This window comes from Maniola hyperantus, chromosome 17 (genome assembly GCF_902806685.2).
Source record: "Maniola hyperantus chromosome 17, iAphHyp1.2, whole genome shotgun sequence".
In the NCBI taxonomy this organism is placed as follows: domain Eukaryota; kingdom Metazoa; phylum Arthropoda; class Insecta; order Lepidoptera; family Nymphalidae; genus Maniola; species Maniola hyperantus.
In genome coordinates this window covers 5642125-5663651 of record NC_048552.1, presented here as the reverse complement: position 1 = coordinate 5663651, position 21527 = coordinate 5642125, and the positions used below count along the sequence as shown (strand labels likewise).

Genomic DNA, 21527 nt, shown 5'->3' with positions numbered 1-21527 from the left:
ATTTTCTAAATTTAAGAACCACTTTAGGGATGCATGGTCTGTGATAATTGTGACTGGCTTGGAACCAAAATAAGCCTGAAATTTCTCCACTGCAAAAATCACAGCTAGAGCCTCGCGTTCCGTCGCGCTGTAATTCCTTTCGTTTTTATTTAGGCTCCTACTGACATACGCAATGGGATGATCGCAACCATCGGTTTCTTGCGTTAGCATACCGCCAACACCATATGCAGAAGCATCACAATGTATTTTGAATGGTTTTTCAAAATTCGGTACCGCAAGAACAGGTGCGGTTACCAACGCATTCTTCAATGTATTAAATGCTACCTCTGCCTGTTCGCTCCACTCAAATTTAGGTGCGTTCTTTCCTTTACTCGTTAGTCTATTGAGTGGTGCAGCGATGGTTGAAAAATTCCTAATAAAGCGCCTGTACCAAGAACAAGTGCCTAGGAAAATCTTTACCTCCTGTGCAGTTTTTGGGGTCGGAAAGTTCAAAACTGCGGCAACTTTTCCAGGATCTGTGCGTAAACCAAATTCATCCACTATATACCCTAAATATTTCAAAGAGTTTCTAAAAAAATTACATTTTTCAAAATTTATGGATAGTTGAGCCATTTTTAGTTTATCCAGAACTCTGTTTAGTAAAATTAAATGGGTTTCGAAATCAGCAGAACAAATAACAATATCATCTATATAACAAAATACTATTCCATTTTCAATATCACTACAAAAATTTTGATTAAATAACTGGTCCATTAACCTCTGCTGTCGTGCTGGTGCACCGCATAGGCCAAACGGCATGACTTTAAATTTGAATAACCCTCTACCAGGAACTGTAAAACTGGTTTTTTCCTGAGAGTCGTTAGCTAACGGAATTTGCCAGAAACTTGAACTTAAATCAATCGATGATAAAAACCTTGCCTCTTTCAAGCTATCTAGAATTTGTGGAATGTACGGTATTGAGTATGAATCCCCCTTTGTCACTGAATTTAATTTCCTGCAATCTAGGCAAAATCTCCAGTCTCCATTTGCCTTTTTCACTAAAATTGCTGGGTTATTCCAAGGGCTTTCACTCGGAGTAACTACGTCCATTTCCAGCATCCTATCTAACTCTTTACTTAAAGCTTCCTTCTTTTCGGGAGAAAGTGGATATTGTTTTATTTTTATTGGCAAGGCATCACCGGTGTCAATAACATGTTCAATTAATTTGTTCTACCCAATCCAATTTTCTCTGAAGAAATATCTAAAAATTTATTTACTACAGACTGGGCTAATTCTTTCTGTTGAGATGATAAGTTTTCAAAAGAAGTGATGGTATGAATTTGTTTATTATCAATCGCACAAATATTGTAAAATTGAGAAGGTGCCTTAATTAATTCTAAATTATCAAAAATGCCAGGGGCTAACTGAAATGTTTTCCAAAAGTCACAGCCAAAAATAACATCCGCTATTATAGAGGGTACTACAAAAAATTTTATTATGTGAGTTACGGAATTATAAGTAATCGGAATAAACATATAACCCATGCAATCAAGTTTGTCTCCATTTGCCACTGAAAATGTGGTATCAATACTGCTATGCAATTTATAACCGAATTTCAAAAAAACCTTGTGCGCCTGGTTACCCAAAATTGACGCGCAAGCACCGGAATCTAGTAAACCTGTAATCTCAAAACCGTCAACAAAAACCTTTAAATATGGCCTAAAGTCTCGTTTATCCACTGAATACAGAACTGTGTCAGGTAAAAGGGATGTTTTGTTGTTAATGACCAAGTTCTTTACTTGTGTCTCTGCACAGTTCTTACTAATTAGTTTTTTGAATTTTTGTCCGGAGCGGGTTTACTAATCGCCTTTTTACTACAACTTGGACATGTCTTTACTGTAAAGTTCTGACGTCCACACGAAAAACATCTAATAAATTTCGGAACTGTCCTGCAAAATTTAAAGGAATGGTTACCCTTGCCGCACTTGTAACATAGTTGTTTATTTGTTTTCGTAAAATCAGTGCCTTTACTTGTATCAACCTTAGGTGCAGGTGTGACTGAAAGTGTGTTTATCTGTTTTGTCACTTGTTTGTAAGCAAACTCTGAACTTAAAGTTGCCTTACTGTTAGTAGGCTCAGAAAATAAGGCGGAACGCTGCCTCGCAGCCTCTAGTTTGCGACACTTTTCCTTCAACATTGCGACAGACTTAATGTCAACAAGAGCTAATTGTTCTGAGTAAAAAGGGCGAATATTATGTAATAAAATTTGTAACTTTTGTTCTTCGGAAAGTGGTGTTGACAACCTTGAAAACATGCCAAACATTACAGCGAAATAGATAGACACCGGTTCTTCAGAGCCTTGTGTTCTTGCTCGAATTTCACCTAGCAACCTGTAGTCATAATCTACTGCATCAAATTCCTCTAAAAATAAAGTTTTCAATTCTGACCAAGACGAAACTTGACATTTGTTGCCTCTGTACCATAACAATGCTCGGCCTGTAAAAAGATGAAATGCAGAAACAAATAATTTTCCATCTGAAACGCCATAAGATCTTTTATATTCCTCAACGCGTTCGATGAAACTGCGCGGATCACCCTGTCCGTTGAAATTTAACTTCCACTTGGCAACATTTTTATCACCAGTGCAGTCAACGGCGGTACTCTCGGAATCCAGTGATTCGTCGTGAGACGACTCATTGTCAGCATCTAATCTGGAAATCAAACTCTGCAACTTTGTATGTAATTCACTCTTCCTACTTATTAAGCTGAGTTCGGAACACTGTATTCTCAAAATTCTAAAGTACAAATGTGAAGCTAAAGCTTTAGACCTACAGAGGGCATGTCTATCTTTAGTGTCAGAACACTTTTTTAATAAATCTTCTAAGTCTTGAAGTTTTTTAGTAATAACCCCTAACTCACTTTCAGAAGAGAAATCTGTCTCTAAAATTGATTCAGAAGGAATTTCCTGAATTAATTGTTTTAACTGTTTCTTTAAACCTAGCACTGTAGGTGCTGGAGTTTCGGAACGAATGGATACCTCATAACACAATTCGTCCTTCAAAAGTGAATGAAACTGGGCAAAAGTCTGTTCCATTGTGTTAAGTCAAAACACATTTAACAAAATATCGAGCTTGTGTAACTGTCTATGTTTAGCCTTATACAAATTGGTTAAACACAAACACAAAAGAAGTTATTTAAACTATTAAATATACACAAGCAAAATACACAACAAAAACAATATTCTTAAGTCTATCCTAACTATTTTTTCAATTATGTTCCTATTCCAAAATATCGTTAATAATACAAGCACATATTATTACTATAGTAAACAAAATATAACAAAATAAAACTTCCCAAAATTGAATAAATGATTGTAAGGTGCAGTATCACCTTTATGAGTACACAGTGTGTTACAACCTTTACAATTACAAAAGTAAACAGGCAGCAAAGTTGCAATGAACTCTGACTAGCATATTATCTTTCAAAAAAAAAAAACAAAGAGATTGTGCAATGGTTTGATGACTGTTACTTTACACTTTTAACACATAACCTAAAATACAACAAAATCTGTTTCTAAATGTCACTTTAAACTACCAGCATTCAATTAAACTTAACATGTTTTGTGTGTGAAGTAGCTTTTATCATAACCTTAACACAGCTCTAAACAAAATTTCAACAAAATAATGAAGTATCAAGTCACTGAAAAAAAATTGTTCATAACTTCATACTTGAACTTAATGTAATCTCTGAATATAGTTTATATATTTAGTTTCACAAGTTGTAACTCTTAGTATTTATAAATGTATGTGTGTAACTAGTTAACAGCACATAGCGTTTCAAAACTTTAATTATACTAAGTTACCGGAATTTTCAAACATAAGATGTACTTACTATTGAAAGCAATACCCAACAACAACTCAGTTAAGCAATGTTTATTACTAAACTGAAGGCAAACATTCACTTATACACCTCCAAGGTAAGTCAAATAACATAATTGAACGGCATAAGCACCATTTATAATGTGTTAATTAAATAAGAAAAAACCAATGTTGGACTATACTCAGAAAATTACTTAACCTATCAGACAAAATTTCTAACTATTAGTTATTATTTAGTTAGTTAACCATAAAAAAAAACAGCTTAGAGCTCTTTGCAATGTGTCACCACTTAGAAAATTGTACAATCAGCGGAGTACATTTCATAAAATTCACAAAATTTCTCAAAATATACTGAAATAACTATATAAAAAAAACGTTCGGGCGCCATTTGTAAGGGTGGTAAATTGGGCGGAATAGAAATATACCCGGATACGGAATAATCTACCACCTTACAAAGATTAGAGGAAAAAAATAATTTACTTTACTTGATCTATCTACCTAGTAAAGAATAGAAGCTAGCCGTCGACTCCCTTGTAATGTATATGAGGTGTTATAAATGAAATTTGCTAGATGTTAGGCAAAATTGTTTTTAATGTAACTTTTACCGGGGTCGCTTAATACATAGTGATGGCTAATAATGCTTAGTTATTCTAGCTTAATGCCAAGACTTAATTTAGATACATTAGAATGCCTTAGGTAGATAGTACATAAAATCTATGTTTTAAATTTAAGATGCCATTGGCATGGAATAGACAATGACACAGTAAAATTCATAAAATTGTTTCAAAATAAAAGCTCAGTAGTAAAGACAGGGTTCTTACTGTACACATACACTAAGAAGGTTCACTAAACTGTTCCAGGATACAAACATTTGCTTACTTGTAGGTGCGAAGACTGCAAGGTAGCTGGACGGCATCGGCCAAGATCCAAAACTCAATTTATTTGATTCTTCACAACCGAAATGTTTCATTACAAGGATTTTCACCAAGTCTTATCCATAGAAATTAAGTTGCCAACGTGAATGTGCAAAAGAAATAAATACGGAAAACGAAAGCAAAAAAAACGGAAAACCGAAAACTAAAAACGGAAACGCAAACGGAAACTAAAACGGAAACCCTGTAACAAAGAAAAACAAGATTATAATTTGTGCTGTGTGAAAATTTCGACACGTGGAATTTTCCCGATCAAACACAACTCACCTATTGAACTCCTGGCCACCAATGGTTTTCAGGAGTCCACCCACAACCCATTATCCTCATTTATTTGGGAAGGTAAAATAACTGGAACTGAAAGGGAAAATCATGAAATTAGGATTTTCTCTAACCAAACCGCCATTTTGTCGAATCCACATTACTTGATTTTTCACTCACCATAATTGATGAAACATTGAAATACGTTAGGATGACTAAATTTATAACTATTGTATTTTCCCAGGCGAAGCCATGGGCGAAAAGGAGTGAGATTTTCCTGGAACGAAAAAATTCGTCTTCACATGTTGACTCCAGAAAAATTCTAAATCTCACCAATCGGTGTTGCCAGACGCAACCCGAGTGTGGCCGCTCTCAGTTAGATTGATCATGAAGCCAATTCATTTTTGAATATTTGCGGAACCTAAGGATATATTATAAGAACCGTTTTGTTAATGACTTAACAATAAACAAATGATATTATGGTTTTATTTAATTATTTTGTTTTATTTTTACGACAATTGACAACGAAGCAAACGCCATCTATTGTGGCTCGAATGAACTCTGAACATCGACCCACGCGTAGTTCTGCACCTTGATGCTAGGTGGCACCAACATACTTTGAACAAAATTGATTTTTATTAAAAACGAAACGCTAGTTAGTAGTTCAAAATTTACAACGTCACAACCAAACTAACTGAAAGCCACAATTACAGACGTATAAAGTAAAATTAATGTGTATACGAAACCAACATTAATATACTTTCAAGTTCCGACAAGTACAGTTTTGTTATTTATGATTTTAAGTCGAATGCAATAAGAGCTAGAATTGAATGCAACTGTAATGCAGATTGGTGGGGTAAATGCTGATACGAGGTTCTATTGCCACGTATGCTTTTATAGGGTGATAAAGTGCGGCGACTGCCTCGAAGTTTGGTAATTGCTGTGAAAGTTAGTCGAATACCTACTGGAATGAGACATATTACATGCGATACGGCTTTCTATAAAGTCGCTAAGTAATTAGGTGTGAGACTAGGTATAAATATTTTATTTGTGATTTTTTTACACAACTGCTCAAAAAAAGGAGTCTAATGTTTTCTGGGTTCATATATTATATGAGTTTCCAGTTTTCCACCATAACTTCTAAATGCCTGAACAGATTTTGAAAATTCAACCCCTGAAGGGGTAAAACAGAAGATTTAATTTGTGTAGTTTATTATTATTTTTATATTAAAGAGACTTCGTCTGCGTGGACTACACAAATTTAAAACCATAGCTTAATTATTGATCATGTTTCAAACATTTATTTTACCCCCTTAGAGGTTAAATTTTCAGAAATTCTTTTTTAGCGAATGTGTAGGTCATAATAGCTGCATGCCAAATTGCAGCCCGATCCGTCCAGTAATTTGAGCTGTGCGCTGAAGATCTTCAATCAGTCAGTCACATTTCCCTTTTAGATATAATATTATATTTAGAGTTGCTAGTCTAAAGTTGCTAATAAAATAACTATAAATGTTTATTTACTTACTTAATTAACTTTTGGCAAACAATTTGCTGGTACACCAATCTTCACTCACGCATACATCCAAAACTTGCTGGCAGCGAACGAACCGAAATTAATTTAATTGTTTCCAGCTTTTCAACTATAATGTATGTTTAATTGCTTTTAGATGTTGAGACGTGAACCGCGAAAAGGCTATAAATAAAACCCAATGCTTTCACTTAGGTATTTATTTAATACTAGCTGATGCCCGCGACTTCGTCCGCGTCGATTTGCGTTTTTCAAAATTCCGCGAAAACTCTTTGATTTTCCGGCATAAAAAGTAATTTTTGTGTTAATCCAGGGTATAATCTGTCTCCATTCCAAATTCCAGCCAAATCCGTCCAGTAGTTTTTGCGTGATTGAGTAACAAACATACAAACATCCAAACATCCACACTTTCACATTTACAATATTATTAGGATATTAGGATCTTTAACAAATTAGGTAATTCATTAGAAGTATTTGTATACAGTAGGTACTAGCTTATGCCCGCGACTTAGTCCGGGTAGACTACACAAATTTCAAACCCCTTTTATACCCCTTTAGGGACTGTATTTTTATAATCCATTCTTAGCGAATGTCTACGTCATCTGTCTGCATGCCAAACTTCAGCCCGATCCATCCTATCCTGTAGTTTGAGCTGTGCGTTGACAATTCAGTCAATCAGTCAGTTTTTTATTTTGTATATTTAGATATTAGCTCAAGCAACGAAATAAAAATTTTCGCGTATTTATACTAATTATTTAAATTGTGTTTCTGGAATACAACTTAACACAGTGCAGGGCGTTGAAAGAATATAATTACATCATCACTGAAATTATTGGCGTAGTTTCGTGCTCCCTTTAGTTACGCTTAGTTATGAAATTTTGCTACTGCAGCGCATTTCTGACGAAGTTTAACAAGCAACGTAGTTTGGTCTCCACTTCAGAAACAGTACCTACCTGGGACTAATTTTACTCTTTTTTACAATTTTTGTGATTTAATGATTTTAAATGTGAATTCAGGTCAAATTACGCAAGTATACAAGGTCTTTTTAAATACTATTATTTACCTAGTCAATGCACTTTTCAAAAAACCTTTAAAACCTTTTTTTTTTATTAAGTACATCCATTTCTACCTTACTCTAGCTGTAAAATATTTAGCTGACTTGCGACTTTGCTTTGCATGAGTTGGCTTGCTGGTCATTGTATAATTTTTGATTGTCAATTGTGGAATATGGTTTTATATATTCAGATACCAGTTACTATCCTTGACTGGAATCTCATTTGTAAGTTATGTGGGCTAGCCTGGAAGGGGCATGACAATTTTTAGTAAACCCATACCTCTTTGGTTTCTACACGGCATCGTACCGGAACGCTAAATCACTTGGCGGCACGGCTTTGCCGGTGGAATGGTAACTAGTCACGGCCAAGACTAGAACACACCTAATTACACCTGCCGGAATCGAAGTTGTGACCTTCCACTAATAAGACCACATTGAGCTCACCACTGCACCAAGGAGGTCGTCAAAACTAAACTAATTATTACGTAATACGTAATCCAATAGTTACGGTAACCAGATGCAGCGTAGGTACAACGTAAAGCAGAAAATCACAATTTACCTCAGAGTAATAGGTACCTACGTTCAAACATTCGTGCCTAATTTCGCTACAATTGCCTTTCTACCTCATCTCAAATTATTACACCTTAATTTTCCTCGTGTAAGACGCCTTGTTCAGTGTAAAAGCTAATTTTCCAGGTTATTATCTCTGGATTGTCTTTGGATGAGTATATCTATTTGCTTTTAGCTTATATACCAAGCGATTGTTGGAAGAGCAATTTACGTTGCAATTAAAACTTAATTTTGCCCATGTTTACTTTGAAATAATTAGGAATGGCAATCGATCGGAGTTCCGGTACGATACCGTGTAGAAACAAAAGTGGCATAGGGCTAACTTGTATCTGAATGAAAAAAAAAGGGTGAAATTTCTAAATTGTCACCGGTGTCTGGTGAGAGGCAACGGCCGTGGCTATCCAACAAAGTCGTGCCGCGTGCGAGCGATTTAGCGTTCCAGTACGATGTTGTTTAGAAGACGGGGTAGAAAATAGAGGTTAATATAATTTAACTTAATATAATTTAATAAATAGCCTTTTCAAGTTATGCATTAATTACCACGACGTGAGGTCGCAATCAAGGGCTAATTTGTAACGGAATAAAAAAATGATTCACTATTATTTATCGTTTCCATTATATGAAATTGGTAACATTTTGCGATAATTGGAAGAGTTGAACCAACAATTATAATATTCTCATCAATAAAATATTATGCTTCAATGGCCTTTTTAATAATAGTTACCTACGTTCGCAATCGCAACTTATTTAATGATTACACGTCGCGCCAATTAATTTCCTGCTTCGACGCGCCTTTTCATATCAAATGTGTAAGGGGAAATAGCTGAAGCGATAATATTATACAAAGGCTTGCTTTAACGGAAATTCTCATTTGCTTGTAACCTGCCTTCCGTGTGATTCACATACATACCTTATGCGACCTACTTACGTCAGAGACCTTATGTTTTTCAGATATTAATAAACTGGTCAAGGGCGCATCATGACAGCATACAGGGTTCCGTAGTCAATGATCGTACCTAAAAATTTGACTGTCATTCCAAAATCTACATATTATTAAAAATTGCAGATGCAGAACCTGGCTGGTTCCGCAATTTCGCGCAAGAAAATTTCTAAATAATTTTAATATTTAAATTTATTTAGAAATTTCCTTGTGTGAAAAACTATCATAAAAATTATAAAAAAATGATTTTAAAACACCTATTCAACGAAGTATCACTCGAAGATTCAACCAAAACATTTTTTGGCTCTTGCTTTTCGTGTTTCAGAAGCACAGAATAATTTTTTGTTGCACCAAAATTTTGTTTGTAGCAATGACGATAATATTATTTACAATTAATAAAACATATTTATATTTTTTTCCTGATGGAAAATAAAATCCAAAAAGGTTAATGAAGGAATTCCGATCAACTACCTATTTATTTAGTAAACCGTTAAAATGAGGGGTTTCCCCCAAAATCCAATAAGTGGTCATGCAGTAATCAAGTCAGTATTTGTTAAGGCTAACCAACCGCAGATGCTTTAAGAATAATCGACTCAGGTCAAGGTCAAGCTTCGGGCTGGACCCATCCGCGTCCTTTCCGATCCGGCTTTTGCCTTTTGCGATCCATTTTCCGGATAACTTGTTTGACAGGGATGTAGAATGAAGAATGACATTGTTTTTTTGGTGACCCCTCTGCCTTTGTTACGACGACAAAAATCTAAATATATAAAAGGAAAAGGCGACTGACTGACTGACTGATTTATCAACGCTCAGCTTAAACTACTTGACGGAACGGGCTGAAATTTGGCATGCAGATACTTGCGATCTAAGAAAGGATTTTTGAAAATTCAACTCCTAAGGGAGTAAAAATAGGGGTTTGAAATTATTGTTGTCCACATGGATGAAGTCGTGGGTATAAAGTGACTTCTATTAATTTATTATATCAAACTTATCTATGTGTAGATAATACATTTACAAAGCATTATTTCACCAGACGGCTTAAGCCCAATCAGTGCGAGAACGCTTTATCACAGATTTTTTAATTAACAAAACCTTGAAAATGTGACGTCAGAGATCTCGCTTGATAAAATTGTGGTACTATTGTAGTTCATATTGAGTGAGATTAAAACAAAGAATTTTCCTTTAAATAAAAAAAATACAATCCTGACAAATCAACCACCTAAGGAGAAGCATAATAAAAATAAAACTACGTAAGCATACCTGATACTAATTTTAATAATGAACCTTCTTTTTCATTTTCTTTAATATCTTGGTTAACAATTTCAACTTTACAGTTTGTAATTTTCTACCTAAAGCACCTCCTAGAGTTGAAATTCTAATTCGGACGTCAGTGCCGCACAGTGTTTCCATGTACACGGTAATTACCGTAGATGCACCGTAATTCAGCCCTAATCTACCGTCAAGGTAATATGGCCATTACCTTGACCGTGTCACCGTAACACAAAATCACGTTAAATTTCATAATATACTGCGTAATACGAGTACGAATCTCAGTCACCTAAGCATATTTCGTAATGGCAACATTTCTCTTGCTCTCGGTTTAAGCATCAAATCTCAGCAATCTATTTTCGTCCTTATTCAAGCAATTAGGAAGGAGTAAAATGTAAAACTAATGAGATTTAACAAAATATTAATATCGATAAATCCGTTTATGAAAAAGATATTGCTATGCTAGGAGAGTCAGATTCAGAATAATAATAATAGTTGATTAAAAAGCAAATTCGTGACGTTTTTTCTTTTAAAAATGACACGGTAATTTACACGGTATTCTTTTAGGTAATCCACCGTAATTTAATCTAGAAACACCGTAATTTTAACCCTTGAACACGGTAATTCTCGATTTACATATGGAAACACTGGTGCCGCATAAGCGAATAAGTATGTATGAGGTACAGCACTTAATAGAATTTTTAACGCTAGACGACGGAGAGCTGGGATGAGTGAAATTTCAGCCGTTAGAGTAAACTTTCTGTAATAGAATTCAGAAGCTTTAATGGAATAAGTAATTACGATAGAATATAAAACTGGTGGGTAAAGGTCAGTTGCTATACTTTGTTGGCTTGACGCGTTGAGTCAGAACTATTAAAAACCACTAGCGACGCCCGCGACTTCGTTCGCGTAGATTTAGGTTTTTAAAATCCCGGGCGAACTCTTTGATTTGCCGAGATAAAAAGTAGCCTATGTCACTCTTAAGATCTTGAACTATACCCATGCAGAAAAAATACTTCGATCCGTTGCTCTGTTGCGACGCGATTGAAGGACAAACCAATAAACAAACACACTTTCGCATTTATAATATGGGTAGTGATTATACCATGGTCTACGCCAAGAAAAAACGGTGTCATAGTCTAAGAGATCATAGTATGTCACATAATGCGTCAAAGTCAAACTAAATGCAGTGTACAGGCACTGTGTAAGCATATAGTAAGGAATATTACATACATTCGACGAAGCCGTCTACACAGAGCAATCGTGCGGTAAGTGCGGGATGAAGGAGCAACACGATCAGGCCTACATAGAAAATCCTTTCTACATATTATGCCTGTAGCCATATATAGCAAATATTCAGGTTGTAACAGGAGATAATTTCATTCCTCCCAGTATATTCTCACCAATGCCCGTTTCAAAGTACATTGATTATACCTACCGCATAAGGAGAGCAAGTTAGTAGCCTGCAGGATGCAGTGGTATGCAGTATGCACAGTGATCGTATATCACTGCAGCTTTCTCGAGTCATTAGCTAAGCGGCTCGCTTGTGCGGTCGGTTATCCGAAATTCACGGGAGACTTAACTGTATTATGTAATAGGCACCCTAATACCCAGTGTTCATATTGTAGCAATAACTCAGATTGCAAAGAACAGAATACTTACTATTATTATTTGGTATTTCTAACAATATTATAATCTTATCTTGTCCCGTAAAGCTTTAAGTAGCTACTGAAGAGGCTTTGTTCTACAGCAACTTCTACAGTAAAATCACAGAGGTTTATTATCAAATGTATTGTCGTACCTACCTACCTAAAAAGTACCTATTTCAGCAAAATGTACAAATGTTGTACTATAAAATTGTTGGTGATGATAACTGATAAGGTAGCCGTGGCCCGTGACCATTTAGATATCATCTTTCATTAATAACTAAATTAAGTTAAAATCAATCATATCCATAATCTGTCGATAGGTTGTTACATTTTGTTAAAAATTGTACTTATGTCAATTTTTAACAAAATGTAACCAATGTTAACCAATTATTAAGATCTTTAATAAGTAACTTATCGACCGATACAGATAGATTGATTCAATTATTATATTATATATTATAAATAAAAAAGTATTAAATAGAGCCTATTTTTTAAGTCAAAAGGATAGCTATCTAGACAGACTTGTGTCACTACGTTTTTGTTCACTACGTACTACTACACCACATTCGTAAAATAATTGATCTGTTAATAAAAAAATTCGTTTCATTTTTCCTCGAACATGCCATAACTCACAGAACGCATATCCTCCTAACATTGAACGATACCGCCTGACTGAATTCCGACTAGAATTATTGCCTTTTACAGCTTTCCACGTACAAGTTATGAGTTATCGTCTAAAAAGTGCAATACGTACCGGTTTAAGCGATCCAATAGGGGTAACTCGACTTTGTGAAAGTTCTTGCTTCAAAAGTTGTAATAATTGAACAAATACCTATTCTTACTTGTTGTTTCGCTTCTTCTTGCTTACTAGGTCTGTTTTCGTACCAACATTGATAGTTCACTTTACAATACCGCTTGTTCGGCTCCCCGCCAGTTCCCTCTAGGACATCTGTGCTCATTGAAAATGCCTAGCAGTAGGTAAGAGGCCGAACAGGCGAAGTAGTTCTGGGGGGCTTATGAAAGCTGTACTTACGTTGATCGAGATACTCAGTCGTATCGTGAACAGCAAATTTTTTTTAGTAAGTCTGATTGCGATGGTAATGCGTAATAAAAATCACTATGTAATGCTTGAAATTAGGTAAATATTTTGCACACTTAAAACGTCTTTGAACTACATCATTATTTTAAGTTAGAAAAATAAATAGTAAAGAAAATTATCAGTTTAAAACATATGTTTACCTAATTGTTAGATCCATACACCTACTGCATTTTACAGGAATGCCAAATCTTCAATTTTATTATTGTCGTAGAACTGTCTAATTTACGGGGAATTTTTCAAGATATGAATCCAATTTAATCCACGGTTAAATGTTTAAAATAAATAAATAAAACTTCTTACTAAAACAATTTCGTTTGAAAAACTTTTTAAAGAAGAGATTATAAATATGAAGACTCAAAATAGATTGCCCCGATTTACGGCAACGTCATCGAAATTTCTAAAATCCAATAAAAAATTGCAAAATGTATACGGCTTAATTTTTTTTTGCATTTTGTTTATTCAATCGCACAATCTTTTTTATGGCGTGTCGCTTTACCTGTCCCAAATAATTTATTTTAAGCCTTGTTTTATTAAAAGCCTGGCCAAAAATCGCTTCGCATCAGCTTTCAATTTATGTTTCAATTTCCCTTTAAAAATTTCGACGCATAAAATTTTTGTGGTTTTCTGGGTAAACACTCGATCATACTAAAGCAATCATCATCATTATCAAGATCAATCCATAGCCGGCTCACTACAGAGCACGGATCCCAAATTGAAGTTGCCATAATATAACCTTCATCTTTATATGTGCTTGAAGACTAAACTGCTACGTGATGCTTTGATAAAGCTTAACTAATAAGCTTGAAATAATTTGAATTTCTATGAAAAAAATTAAGAATTGATTAGCTTTCTAAAAAAAGTGTTTACCTGTCCATGGATTAGGGGAGAACATAGTACATAGTCTAAGAAATTATAAGTAAAATTTCTTACAAAAACAACTTACTTTCTTGCCTAAAATTACGTAAGAGGATCACAACTTACAAAAATACTTAGGTAAGTGTTTTAGAATACGTAATACAGGTATTTTCTTTTATTATATCGTTTAGCGATCCGACCAACTTTTCGTAGAGCATAAAAATCGGAAGAAATTAGAAGCTAAATCACACCTGTTCTTCGTCTGAACAGCTATCGACTACCTTAAGCAATAACGGTAAGAATCGTAAAAAAATACGACGTCCTCGCTTCCAAGCACACATTTTTACCTACGAGTACCTTCTTACATCTGATAAAATATTTCTTTTTTATATTGACGAACTAAAACTAAAATAACAATAATATTATTACTGCTATGCCGTGAGCCGTGCATGATAAATTAACTTATTACCTACTCTTGAATTCGTATTTATGAATCCTATTTTAAATGTGAAATCGTTAATTCTTAGTAAGGTTTATGCATTAACTACTCAACTGATTTCAATGTTTTTTGTTAATTTGATGAGCAGAGCGTGGAATTGAGCTTGCGATGGATGCACGGGTTATTCGAAATAAACACTTTATTAACGAGTCTCAAATTATATTTAAACTGATAATAATTATATTAAAGAGATACAGAGAGCGTCCGACATGATTGGAGGGCGAAACCAAAGAGAGCGAGAAAGCATAGAGAACTTTCAGTGATAATATTAACATGTATTGTCCATGGATATAAAGCCGTATATAGACTTTCCAACACTTCCCCTTACGGCTTACATATTATGTCCAATACTATACAAATAATCATTGATACAAATAAATAAGTCTAAGAATAAAAAAGTCCAAAAAATGTATACAAAAAAATAATATTCTACTATGTAAAGGTAGTAGTTGTCGCTTCTACATTAAAGAAAAAATGTATGTCAAATATGCATATAAAATAACATTCTACTATGTAGAGACAGTCATTTTCAAACTCATATTCTCAATGAAGCTACAATGTTTCTGTACACACAGAGGTTTAGTCAATACATCAGCTATCATCTTGTCTGTAGAAAGGTACTTTACTGAAATAGAGTCATTCTTAATTAAGTCTTTAACAAAATGATATCTGATATCAATATGTTTCGTTCTTTTATGACAAAATTCCTTACATTCTAAAAGCTTATGTGCGCTTTGATTGTCATTGAATACAGTGCAAGGAACTTCCTTATGTACTATTTCTGAAAGCAAGTTTTTTATAAAACAAACATCTTTACAAACGTCACCTATAGCTAGGTATTCTGCTTCTGTACTCGAAAGTGCAATAGAGCGTTGTTTACGTGATTCCCAGTTAATAGTATTATTACCCAGCTTAATGACGAAACCAGTAAACGATTTTCTGTCATTTTCGTCATTACCCCAGTCGGCATCGGTATATGCTCTTATATCCAAATTAACACTTTTTACATAACATAAAGAGTAGTTAATTGTACCAGCTAAATACCTAAGAATACGCTTCGCCGCAATCCAGTGGGAGCTATCAAAGCTGTTGTTAAACTGGCTTAACTGACTACATGCAAAAGTGATATCAGGTCTAGTACATACAGATAAATACATAAGACTACCTATCAGCTGCCTGTAGTTATAGGTCTCATCAAGTATACAAGCACTTTCAACTTTAGCTAGAGTCAACTTTGAATTTAAAGCCATAGGTGTCGCAATAGGTTTACAATCTTGCATATTAAATCGCCTTAACAGTTTCTTAATATACTCAGTTTGATCTAAACACAAAGTTCCCTTTGACCTATCTCTAGTGACTCTCATGCCTAAGCAATTTTTCAACGGACCTAAGTTCTTGACATTAAACTCTTTCTCTAAAACATTCAGCAATTGAATCTTAACTGAGCTGTTCTTAGAATAAAAAACATAGAAATCATCTACATATAAAGCTACGATAACAAAGTCATTGTGAGATCTTTTTGTGTAAATACATGGTTCACATAGAGACTGTTTGAAACCGTTATCTACAAGTACACTGTTTACTTTTACATTCCACATCTTGCTAGCTTGTTTTAAACCATATATGCTCTTTTGTAAAAGACAGACACGATTATCATTCTTACTACGAAAACCCTCAGGTTGTTCCATGTATATAACCTCATTTAAGTTACCATTCAAAAATGCAGTTTCTACATCAAGATGATCTATTTCTAAGTCCATTTCATTAGCCAATGAAAACAAAATTCTCATAGATGAATGGCGAACTACAGGAGAAAAAGTTTCGTTATAATCTATTCCCTGCTTTTGAGTAAAACCTCTGGCTACAAGCCGCGCCTTAAATCTATCAAACTTTCCATCAGCATCATGCTTTAGTTTATACACCCACTTACACTTGACAACATTCGCGTTAGTAGGTCTACTCACCAACTTCCATACCTGATTTGACACCAGGGAGTCATGCTCAGTGTGCATCGCATCAATCCAATTGTTACAATGTGGTGAAGCGATAGCATCCGCATAAGACTGTGGTTCCTCGAATAAGGTATGCTGAGTTAGCATTGAATAGTCTTCATACCTTCGTGGTGGACGTCTTTCACGAATAGGACGACCGGACAAACCAATTGTAGCTTCACTACTCGGCTGCACAGCTTCCCCTCCACATGACACCTGGCTAGATGATGTCAGACGCTCATCACGTCCATCATCAGCAGACTCGCCACTTGAGATGGGCTCGCTCTCACTTAATGTCTGGTGGTCATCGTCATGGACTCCATCTGACACATTTGTTAAATTATTGTTAATTTCCACAATAGTATCATGACGTTCAATTGCCTCAACATTTTTATTCAAATTATTATTCATTAAATTATTGTAATTTAAAATAGAATAATAATAATTATCATCAGAAATTTTCGGTCCATTATCATAATAAAACTTATTCTCTATAAAAGCTACACTACGGGATAATATCACAGTATTAGGACTAGATGGCTCGCATAAACGATAGCCTTTTGTACTCTCACTATAACCAACGAAAATAGCTAATTTGGCCTTAGCATCTAATTTCTGGCGTTTCTGTGATGGATTCAGTCAGTATGCAACGCAGCCAAACACCCGAAGGTGACTGAGATCTACCTTAGATCCACTCCAAACCTCCTCAGGTAAACGTCCCTCTAAAGCTACTGTGGGAGCCCTATTTTTTAAGTAAATAGCAGTCTTAACTGCCTCTCCCCAATAACGCTTGCAGAGACCTGACTCGCTAAGCATACATCTAACTCTGTCTAGCAGCACACGATTAAGGCGCTCGCTGACCCCGTTTTGTTGCGGACAGTAAGGGACAGTACTCTGATGTACAATACCTTCCCTTTTCAGATAATCAGAGAAGTTTTTATTAAAATATTCACCACCTCTATCGGACCTTAGAACTTTAATTGACAACCCTAACTGTTTCTCAGAATGTGCTTTAAAAGTGACAAAATGTGACATTACCTCAGATTTGTGCTTCATGAGATATCCAAAAGTCTTCCTAGTGTAGTCATCTGTAAAGGTCACTAGGTATCTCGCTCCACCCCAGCTCGGTTCCTGCATCGGGCCGCAGACGTCACTATGTATGAGTTCCAGTGGTTGATTAGCACGCGTCGCCTGTCCCTGCGGATAAGATGCGGCCGACATCTTCCCCTCAAGACATGCCACACAGCTGTTTAAGCCTTCATCCTGAAACATCACACCACATGCACCATCCCGTAAACATTTCATACCTCGGAGACTAAGGTGTCCTAGACGTCTGTGCCACAACTCCGCTGGAGAACCTGCTGCGACTATGGCCCTCGGTGATTCCTGGCTACCTTCCAGGAACAAGGAGTGATCCATGGGCGACAAATTGTTAGTTTTCACATTAACACAAACGTTTAGTTTATATAAACCATTACAACGTACAGCACATGCAATTAGGTTGCCAACACCAGTGGTTTTGCTCTTTTGGTTATAAATTAGACAGCCTCTCCTATCAAATATAACTTCATGGCCACTCTCAACTAATTTAGATACGGAAATTAGATTACAAGAAAGTTGGGGAACATACATAACGTTGGACAACGATAAAGGACTCACCTGCTGTTTAAATTCTAAATCAATATGCCCTTGACCTTCACAAGTAATTTCAGCATTATTGGCTACTTTGACACTAAGTTTACATGGTATAAATATTTTAAAATAACATTGGTTATTAACCATATGATTACTAGCACCACTGTCCAAATAAAAGTCCTGTGATGGTAACTGAGCTATGAATGCAGACACTAGGTTATTAGTCACGGCACTAGCAGCTTTCGGATTCTTCTTCATACGCTTAAGCTTAAAGTATCTGGATTTTCTGTGTCCAATATTGTGGCAGAAATCACAAAAGACAGTTCCATTCTTGTTGCTTATATAAGCAGCGGTATTAACAGCGGTATAAAAGTTTTTCTTGAGTATTCTTGAAGTAGTCGAGCCTTGACGAGTTCACTGGAAATCTGATTTGTGACAGTAGCTGTTGATAAACTTGAAACAAGTGTATCATAGTCAGACGGAAGTCCACTAAGAAGTATTTTAGCCACCTCAGCATCCTCAATAGTTCTTCCAATGTCTTGGAGCTGCTGAACTAATGTGGTGACATTTTCTATATATAAACTCATCGAACTAAAATCAGCAAACTCAATCCGATGCAACTTCCTCAGCAATAGGACACGTCTATATAGGCCTCGATCCTCAAACACTTCAGAAAGTTTTTCCCAAGCTGCAGCAGCCGAAGTCTCATTCCTTACATATTGATATAATTCCTTTTTGATGGATAAACATATTCGTGCAAGAGCACGTGTTTGACGCACCGCGTCATCGTCCCGTCCCTCAACTGCGTCCCACAATCCTTCCAGTATGAGAACAGTAGACTTTCCAACATTTTTCACAGATATTACTTGCACTGAGATGGGCATTGCTACTATAGGTACCTACCTAGTACCTTAGTATGTACTTACTTCTTATCCCGGGGGAAAATTGAAGGCCAATCTTGCTGTCGTCGTCGGTGTCAATCTCTAGGTCTAGACGTTCATTTCGGGACATAGATTTCTTCTTGGGACTTCCTCAGGCCCGAAATCTTGCGCCACCACGCTGGATCCAGGCAGGCAAAGTCGGTTGCAAAACCCAGACTTTTTAGAAAGGCGGAAGCATACTTTTGAAACTTACATAATTATTATACTTACTTATTTATATCGCAGCATTTATTCCTTTTTAGGGTTCCATACCTCAAAAGGAAAAACGGAAACCTTATAGGATCTCTTCGTTGTCTGTCTGTCTGTAGTCAAGAAACCTAGAGGGTATTTCCCGTTCAAATAGAATCTTGAAATTGGGCAGGTAGGTAGGTCTTATAGCACACGTAAGGGGATAAATCAGAAAACCGTGAATTTGTGGTTACATCACGAAAAAAATTTAAATGTGATCATGAACGAATAATTAGTATTTTCAATTTTCAAAGAAACATAACTGGAACTATACCAAGTAGGGTATCATAATATTATGAAAGAGCTTTATTTGTATATTCTAAAACAGATTTTTATTTATTTTTTGTTTTTCATAAGAAAACCTAGTCGTCAGTACTGAGTACCCTTTAATAATAAGTTTTAATTAAATTTCTAATAAGTTTTTTTTTATTTTATACTTTAACTGTAGATATTATAGTTGGTATACAATAATTGTAAGGGCCTGTTTTACCACCGCGAGATAAACTTTATCTAACGGATTTTGACAGATTCCCACTAAAAAAGCTGTTTTAACGTCTTTATTTGTTAGATAAAGTTTATGTGGAAGTTATGAAACAGGCCTTACATGTATTCTTGATAAGCATGCTGGTTTAAAGTATTTAACGTCAATCAATTGATATGTCTCCGACACTCTCCACACTCTCCTAGGTGTAGGTATTCTTCACAATTTCTATCCCACCACGATAGTCTACGGTACCTACTAGCAAACAAAGAGTAATTAGATCAGTCAACAGCATACTTCAGTTGAGAAACTCCTTGAAACGCTCTAAAGTAATCAATATTGACAAGATCGTTAGTCTGCAATCAAACAAACACTGACGTTTGCATGTTAATGGAATTGCTTTGCTAAGTCTAGAAATAGGCATATTACGATGGGTTTTAGATTTTGTCTTAGATATTTCTAGTTTAGATCAAAAAAATCTAAGGACCTGCCACTAGACTCTATACTGCTATATAGCATTTATAAGTACAAAATCCTAATATTTCAAAGTTTTAATCTTGATTAAATTTTAATTTGATAACATTTTGCTTCAAACCGCGCCGACATTAATTTTTTTGTAATTTAAATTATGTGTATTATAAAAAAAAATCCAATCATACCTACAGTTTCTGTTAATAAGTACCTATACTTTATTATTTGATAATAGATTATTATTACAAAAAAAACAAGAAATTAAAATATTCTTAATTAAAATTAAATCGGCTTTAATAGTCCTACCAATATGTTCGGAAATTTTATTCTTTTAGACCTGGAGAGTGACAAAGGCTTTACCCCGGATACCTTTATCCCGGAAAAACAAAGTAGAACTACATAATATGTTATATAATAATATGTTCCTTGTTGGGCAGAAGGCTACTCTGGCAACGTAAACATCATTCTTTAACTATCCAGTCCAAAGTTAACACAACAATAGTAACAACCAAAAGTCGTTTTGAATAACCGGAAGGAATTCTTGCCCTCAGAATACAGCGTTCTTGCCATATTCTCGAGATTTCCTTTGTTATTATTGGCTGTGGTTCCATATCGCTTTGTACGTCTAGAGATATGAAACTTGAAAAGCAAATTAGATTCGATGGAACAACCACAATTTTTAAAGCGAGATTCATAACATATTTTCCTTGATATATTTTTGAATAGGTAGGTATATGTTATTCCGGGAGTAAGCACAATTTGATTAGCTGTACCTATGTCTTTTTACTAGATGATGCCTGTGACTTCGTCCACGTGGAGCTAGTTTTTTAAATATCCCAGCGGAACTTTTCGATTTTCCGGGATAAAAAGTAGCCTATATCAGTATACAAGACAGAATCTTTATCCCAAATTGATGATGCCCGCTAATTTAGGTTTTTAAAAATCCCGTGACAACTCCAGCTATCTCTGTACTACCCGTCAAAATCGGGTAAACGGAAGGGTCGTGAAAAGCTAGCAGACACTTTCACATTTATAATAATAACATCAGTATGGATCGCCTGCAACTCACGATCAACACTATTTTACTCGAACTGGATCAATCTTAAAGACTTGAATGCGATCTAGGAAAATCTAATTGCTTTCACATCGGCTTCTACAAACAGCTTTCACCTTTCCACCTTGCTTTTGCTCAGCCAACAACAAATGTTCAGCATAAAACATGGCCATCAAGTTCCCTTTTCGGCGTTGAATTTGCTCCCTGGATCTTCTT

At 35.3% G+C, this 21527-nt stretch overlaps 1 protein-coding gene and 1 long non-coding RNA gene across 3 annotated transcripts in view; one reads left to right on the top strand and one right to left on the bottom strand.

The window, feature by feature from the left end:
* Positions 1-21527, top strand: part of LOC117990245 (chromatin assembly factor 1 subunit A-like) — a 457923-nt gene that overhangs the window by 97534 nt on the left and 338862 nt on the right. The window lies entirely within an intron of this gene.
* LOC138403499 (uncharacterized) lies at positions 16046-18964 on the bottom strand. The gene is made up of 2 exons (XR_011237756.1): positions 17540-18964; positions 16046-16824 (listed from the first exon to the last, which is right to left on the bottom strand). It is a non-coding gene; the product is annotated as an uncharacterized lncRNA (long non-coding RNA).